We start from the raw sequence: 8,357 nt of genomic DNA, 5'->3' as shown, positions 1-8,357 counted from the left end.
TATGTATTTGGGTGCTCCCGTGTTGGGTGAATAAATATTTACCATTGTTATATCTTTTTATTGGATTGTCCCTTTGTTATTATTATATAGTGTCTTTCTTTGTCTCTTGTGTAGTCTTTGTTTAAAGTCTATTTTGTCTGATGGGGCGCCTGGGTGGCTCAGTCGGTTAAGTGCCCAACTCTTGATGTTGGCTCAGGTCATGATCTCAGGGTTGTGAGATTGACCCTGGAGTTGGGATCCATGCTGGGTGCTAGGTGTGGAGCATGCTTAAGATTCTCTCTCTCCCTGTCCCTCTGCCCCTACCTCTTCCCTCCCTAAAAAATTAAAATAAATAAGTAAAGTATTTTGTCCAAGATAAGTATTGTTACTCTGGCTTTCTTCTGATACCCATTTGCATGGATATCAAGAAATATTAAAGACATGGAGAAAGAAAGAAACATGTAGTTTCTCCATCCCCTCACTTTCAAATCTGCAGGTGTCTTTAGATCTGAAATGAGTTTCTTGTAGGCAGCATATAGATGGGTCTTGTTTTTGTATCTGTCACCTTATGTATTTTGTTTTTTAAGATTTTATTTATTTGTCAGAGAGAAAGAGAGAGTGCACACAAGCAGGGGGAGCAGCAGGCAGAGGGAGAAGCAGGCTCCCTGTTGAGCGGGAGCCCGATGCAAGATTTGATCCCACGCCCCTGGGATCATGACCTGAGCCAAAGGCAGACACTTAACTGACTGAGCCCCCCAGGTGTCTCCTTTATGTCTTTTGATTGATGCATTTAGTCCATTTACATTCAAAGTAATTATTGATATGTATTTATTGCCATTTTGTTACTTGTTTTATGGTTGTTTTTGTAGTTTTTCTCTGATCCTTTCTTCTTGCTCTCTTTCATGGTTTGCTGGCTTTTCTTAGTGATATACTTGGATTCCTTTCTCTTTATTCTTTGCATATCTGTTACTGGTTTTTGATTTGTGGTTACCATTCAGTTTGTATATAACATCTTCTGCATATAGCAGTCTATATTAAGTTAATGGTCACTTAAGTTTGAACCCATTCTTTACTCTCCACCCCAGCGTTTTAGGTATATGGTGTCATATCTTACATCTTTTATTTTATGAATCCTTTGACTTTTTTTTATAGAAATACTATTACTTCTTTTGTGTCTTTTACTTTTCGTACTCTCACTTATGGTCTTTCCACTCAAAGAGTTACCTTTAATATTTCTTGTAGGGCTGGTTTAGTGGTCATGAACTTCTTTAGCTTTTGTTTGGGAAACTCTTTATCTCTCCTTCTATTCTGAATGATAGCCTTGCTGGATAGAGTTTTTTTGGCTGCAGATTTTTTCCCTTTCAGCACTTTGAATATATCATGTCACTCCCTTCTGGCCTGCAAAGTTTCTGCTGAAAAGTTGCTGATAGCCTTATGGAGTTTCCCTTGTATGTAGCTGTCTTCTTTTCTCTTGCCGCTTTTATTTTTTCCTTTATCACTGCTTTTTGCCATTTTAATTAATGTGTGTTTTGGTGTGGACCTCCTTGGGTTGATTTTTTTTGGGATCTCTGTGCGTCCTGGATCTGAATATCTGTTTCCTTCTCCAGATTAGGACATTTTTCAACTATTAATCCTTCAAATAGTTTTTCTCCTCCCTTATCTCCCTTATCTCCTCTTCTTAATCTGGGCCGCCTATCATGCAAGTGTTTTTATGCATGATGGAGTCACTGAGTTCCCTAAGTCTATTCTGATTAATTTCCATTACTCTGTCTTCCAGGTCATTAATTTATTCCTACTCCTCTAGCCTGCTATTTATTCCATCAAGTGTATTTTTAATTTCATTTATTGTGTTCTTAATTTCTGATTGTTTTTTTTTTAATCTCTTTGTTAAGGATCTCACTGATGGCCTCTACTCTTTTCTCAAGTCCAGTATCTTTATGATCATTACTTTGAATTTCTATCATGTGTATTACTTATATTCATTTGACTTAGGTCTCTTGATGTGGTGTGGTCCTGTTCTTTCATTTGGAACATATTCCTCTGTTCTCATTTTGCCTAACTCTCTGTGTCCATTCTCTGTGTTAAGAAATGTCAGCTAAGTCTCCTGCTCTTGAATGTCCTTATGAAGATGTCCTGTAGTGCCCTACAGTGCAGTGTCCCATTCCCTAGGACCTGGCACTTCAGGAAGTGTCTCCTATGTGTGCTGTATATGCCCTACTGTTGAGTCCTAGCTGATTTTTCCTTCAGTTCATTCATCTGCAGAGGCTCTTTCTGCCTGTTTTGGGCAGTGTTTGGTACCTGGCTGGGTGGGGCAAATTTTAAAAAGGTGTGCACTGGTCTGCTTGCTAAATGAGACCTGATGCCACCACTGTTAGAACTGAGGCCCCACAAAAGTCATGGGTCAGGAAACCCATTGCTGGTGAGGTTTGCACCAGTCTTCTCTGAGAGGGGCCCCACAGTGCCGGGATGGAGGCAAGCATGACTGGGAAGGGAGAATTCAATGAAGCATAGGGGTAGGGCTTGGTGTAAGCAAGTTAGGCAGCAAGTGTGGGCACTGTGGTGGTTCTTGCAGGTGGCCGTGTGTTTATGTTGGGGGGTGGGAGAGGGAAATGGCATCTGTCAGCTCCTTTGTTCCTGGGCGGGGGGGGGGGGGGTATTCTCATGATCCGTCTCTCTGGGACATGCTTTGAGATGAGCAAATCACTCTCCCTCCTGTGTGATCCAGGCATTTTTCAAATTGCTCCTTCTACACGGTAATTCTGCTGACTCTATATCATGCTGTCTCTTTAAGGGTAGGACTCCACTTCCTAATGCCCTCTGGACTCTCCTAGATTGAGCACACCAATTTTTTTAGAATTCCAGCCTTTAAATCCTGCTGGTTTTAAGAACTTACAAAATTCAGCCCTTCTCACTATCAAAGCCAAATGTTATGGGGATTCATCTTCCCCATATGGGCTCCCCAGTGTGACAGTCTGTTTCTTGCCCTTCGCTGTGACCCTAGTTCCCTCCTGCCACAGATGCCCATAATTCATTTTGTTCCTAAACAGTGTCTCTGCCCTTCCTACCGTCTTCTATATGGCCTCTTCTCTACCTTTAGTTGTGGAGTTTGTTCTGCCAGTCTTTGAGTCAGTTTTGGGGTTATTTGCACTGACATGAGTGCTACCTAGTTGTATCCATGGGATGAGCCGAGCTTAGGGTCTTCCTGCTAAACCATTTTCCTTAATTACATCTTTTATCAACTTACACTTAAAAAAATTTATTTATTTATTTATTTGAGAGAGAAAGCATGAGTGGGGGAGGGGCAGGGGGAAAAGTACACTCCCCACTGAGCAGAGAGCTCAATGTGGGACTTGATCCCAGTACCCTGGGATCATGACCCGAGCAGAAGGCAGGTGCTTAACCCACTGAGCCACCCAGGCACCCCTACACTTTCTTGATAGTGTTGTTTGACAGAGAAGTTTTAAATTTTGATGAAATCCAATTTATTTTTTTGTTGGTTGCTTATGCTTTTGGTGTCCTATCAAAACAAACAAACAAACAAAAAACACCTGTTGCTTAATCCAGGGTCATAAAGATTTACCCGATTTTTTTTTCTAAGAGTTTTATACTTTAAGTTCATACATTTACATCTTTGATCCATTTTGAGTTAATTTTTGTATATGGTATGAGGTAGGGGTCCAAATTCATTCATTTGCATATGGATATCCAGTTCTCCTAACACCATTTGCTTGGAAGACTATCATTTCTGCATTGAATAATCTTGGCACTCTTGTCAAAAATCAATTGACCATAAAATGTAAGGGTTTCTCTCTGGACTGTCAAGTCTACTCTATTTTTTTTTTTTAAAGATTTTATTTATTTATTTGAGAGAGAGAATGAGAGAGAGAGAGCACGTGAGAGGAGGGAGGGTCAGAGGGAGAAGCAGACTCCCTGCTGAGCAGGGAGCCCGATGTGGGACTCGATCCCGGGACTCCAGGATCATGACCTGAGCCGAAGGCAGTCACTTAACCAACTGAGCCACCCAGGCGCCCTCAAGTCTACTCTATTAATCTATATGTCTATCTGTATGCCAGCAACATACTGTCTTAATTACTGTACCTTTGTAATAAGGTTTAAATTTGGGAACAATGAGTTCCTCAACTTTGTTCTTTTTCAAGATTGTTTTAGTTATTCTGGATCCATATGAATTTGGGTTGGCTTTTTCATTTCTGAAAAAAAAAAAGGCTGTTGAAATCTTGATAGAGTTTGTGTTAAATCTACATATTGCTTTGGGGAGTATTGCCATCTTAAAAATACTATCTTCCAATCCATGAACATAGGATGCTTTTCCACTTATTTAGGTCTTCTTTACTTTTTTTTCAGCAATGTTTTGTAGTTTCCAGTGTACAAGTCTTTCACCTCCTTGGTTAAATTTATTCCTAAGTATTTTATTATTTTTGATGCTATTATAAATTGAATTATTTTCTTAATTTCATTTTGTAATTGATCTTTGTTAAACCACAGGCATACTCTTATTCCAAAACACACACACACATACACACAACTTGTTGAATGCAAAATTCTCTGTATATGAAACTGCATATCTATTAAACTATATTAATTATCTTGTTCAATTTCTCTCCGTTTTTACTTGCTGTTTTATCTAACAGGCCATTCTGAGAAAGATACATTAAAGTCTCTTATAATGTTAATAATCTTTGAAGCTGGGTGATGAAAACATTGGAAAACATAGTCATTACACTAGTCTTTCCTCTTTTATGTATGTTTAGAAATTTCCATACAGAGTTTATTTCTTAGATTTCCAATACAATCATATTTTTACTACATTCTCTTTGCATTTCTAATTATTCTTTGGCTTTATACATTTAGCTACTGTGGTTTGGTGGATACAGATTTATACCAGTTCTATCTTTTTCATAAAGTCTGTCTTTATTATAAGGCCACTTTCTATTTTATTTTCTATTTTTAACCTTAAATACTACTTTGTCTAAGGTTAAGTGGCAACTTTGCACCACCCTTCCCCCACCCGTGCATTTGCCAAGGATAACTTTGCCTATTCCTTTATTTTCACCCTACATTTACTACTTTAAGTGTGTGCATGTGTTTTAGTAGAATGCACATTTTTTTATTTTTTTTAAAGATTTATTTATTTGAGGGCAGGAGGGACAGAAGGAGAGACTCTTCAAACAGACTCCCTGCTGAGCGTGGAGCCTGATGTGGGGCTCAATATCACCACCTACGAGTTCATGACCTAAGCTGAAAACAAGAGTCGGATGCTTAAGTGACTGAGCCACCCAGGTCCCCCTTAAGTATGTTTCTTATAAACAACATATAAGTTACAATGTCTGTCTTCCAATATAATAGGGAATTCAGTCTTATCACATTTAGTGTAACAAAGATTATAGAGTAAGAGTACTTGATTTTAATCCATTCATACTACTGTTTACTCTTTATTTTATATTGTTGTTTCCTTTCCTTGAATTTGCTGATGTGATCACATTCTCCTTTCTCATCTCCCCTTTTTTTCTTGTTAATTTGGAGATTTGCAGGCAAGTCGTGCTCCAGCTGAAAGAATGCTGGTGTGTGTGTGGGGGCTATTGGGGATACATGGGCACTGACTCTGGTCCTAAGGCAAGGACTTGATGGTTCTGATTTTGGTTCAAAAACCAGCAGACCTTCACTTGTATTCATTCATGAAATAGAAGTATTAGGGTTGTTTGTATAAATTATTCCTGAACAGGATTGCAAGTCCTAAAAATAAAGGGTTGTAAGGTATCATAGAATTGAGCCTCTCATATTAAGCAAGATTTTAGCTGCACTGAAATGCACAACTTCTCTGGTTCTGTAAGGTCTCTTCACTATGTTAAGTTTCTGTATTCTTGGCCAAGGAAATGAAGAATTTCCAGTGTATGAATATGGGACTGGGGAGTGGGGATGGAGCAACAAACAGCTGTGTCTTTCTGCCATTCCTTAGCTACCTGAGAGATGCCAAATTTTACTCTAATTTTCCATTCCACTAGGGTAACCATCCTACACCTAGTACACATAAACAAATATTTACTATTCCATGTAAAACCAAAAACACCGTACAAACTACTTCCCTACACCAAGGTCCTCCTTTCACTCACTAATAAGATGAAATCTTGAGAATGCTCTAAGTACCCTATTTCCCCTTTGCCCCAAATGGGACACATGTGTGGGCCATGGCTCTGATCAGATAGTTTAGTACTTCTAGTTTCTGGCTATTATTGGGGTTTTCCTTATAGAATCATTTCTGTTTCAATATCCTTATTTAGCACTCTGTGACCCATTCCTAGTCACTCTTATCATCTTACCCTATATTACACCACAAACACACACACACCAACACACACCAGTTGCCATGAAAACATGACACTCTAGTTGGAGGGACAAAACTTCATGTCCCAAAATAGTAAAAACTCATCCCAATAATTGAATGTCTGAGTTTCTTGCAAAGAATGCCTCTATTTGCCAGAACTCAAACCACCAAAGGGAGATAAAGATCTCTAGCAGAGCACCATGGGAAACGTTTGTTTCCCCAATTCCTGCTTCCTCCCAGTGTCCCTGCCTTTTTCTGACAGTCTCTTGGGCTGATCCTCCCACCTCCAGAACTCTTCAGATGGTCTCCTTCCAACCACAGCTCAAGATTTGTGACCTGACTCCTTTAGGCAGACAGACATATAACCTGTTGGGTTCATCTGGTGGAAAAGCAGAGGCATTCTAAACGCGTGAGCCCTCCCAGAAAACCAGTTCGCACAATAACCAGGAATTTTGACTCAAATCCAAAGGAGTCTTGAATAGAGAAATTTTAGACACTGAGGTGAGGGTGATGTTTGGAAGGTGTTTTTGGTCAGAGATTTTTCCAGACCCCTCAATTCACAGTGGCATAGAAACCTTAATACTTCTTCAATTCTAGAAGAGCAGATTTTTGGTTGTCCAAGCAATTTCAGCCTGGTGTCAAGAAAAAGGCCCTCAGTCTTTTCCTTTCTAGGAAAAAGAAACCAAATCAGGCAGCATTTGTTGTCTCTCGTGTTACCAATTCTTCTGGAGATTCTGGAGGTTCCTTTCATTTGGTTCACAAAGGGAACATCTAGAATGTTTACTCTAACCTGGAGAACTGGAGGTGTCTCCTTGGGTATTTCTGCTGCACATGAAAGACAAAGCTATTCCATTTAAGCCAAAAACATATGGAAGGGGCTTTTTCAGTATGAGGTTTAACTATTTGACTGTTAAGCTCCAACCTAACGCTGTGCATTAATCCTACTGGGGCCCATAAGACACAAGCCTGGGAACTATCATCTCTAGGTCCTCAGTACATACACTCAACTGTCTGTCCTTCTTGTTTGGAATCAGAGTGTATCAGAAACAAATTTCCTTGGTAATCTTGTTAGAATGTGTTAGGCCAGCTTTACTATCACCCCAGTATCTCACAGTCTCTCCAAACTGGGGCCTCTTGACCTCCTTTGCAGGTGTAGCCCCATTCCAGCCTCCAGACCAAATCCCTGCAGGAGAAGAGATATATAGTCCAGCACTGCTAGTTCAGGCTTGTCTGGTGTCCATTTCTGGTGAGTGAACTTCTTCCTATTTCTGAGACCTTTAGGCTGGCTCCACTTGGGTTAACTGAGGTTTTGTATTGCTTCTTGTACATGATCTCTGTTATAAAAAATGCTGGGTCTTGGCTTGCACATTCCCAGACTCATAGCTGGGCCCTGATATCTGCTGACTCCTTTGCTGATGCAGGTTCTGCTTGTCCATACTGCTGAGTGTCCCTTGCCTCCAGTCATGCTGATATGCTTATCTACAGCCTACCCCTTGATACACAGATCTGCTGCTCTGCCAGAATACTGTCATTGTCTCTGGTGCAATCCATCTGCCATTTTCTGAATATGCTCTGAATGCAGAGTCAACAAGTGGGATATGAGAGATAGAGTAAAGGAAACTCTAAGGTTTGGCCTGGGAAACTAGAAGGAGTTGCCATCAATGGAGATGGGAAAGGCTATAAGTAGAACACGTACGGGGTTGCAGAAGACCAGAAGTTTAGTTTTGGGTATGCTAACATAGATACGTTCATTAGCCATCCAACTATGGAGATTGAGTTGGTCATTGGACATACACTTCTGAAGAATGTGGGAGAGAGGCCTGGACTGGAGGTTATTTTGGATGTCACTAGTATGTAGAGAGAATTTAAGCCATTGCACTGGGCGAGATCACCAAAAAAGGTTGATGTAGATAGAAAAAGTCCAAGGACTGAACCAAGAGACACTCCTACATTAGAGAACATGACCATAGATGCATGCTAGGATCTAACCAGAGTTTTTTCTGTTTCTTCACAGTATGTGCCACACTTCACACACAAA

Source organism: Callorhinus ursinus, unplaced genomic scaffold, assembly GCF_003265705.2.
Source record: "Callorhinus ursinus isolate GAN/ISIS: 27379988/994484 unplaced genomic scaffold, GSC_fseal_2.0 scaffold62, whole genome shotgun sequence".
NCBI lineage: Eukaryota > Metazoa > Chordata > Mammalia > Carnivora > Otariidae > Callorhinus > Callorhinus ursinus.
The sequence above is the reverse complement of the archived record's forward strand: the minus strand, read 5'-3'. Positions refer to the sequence as shown.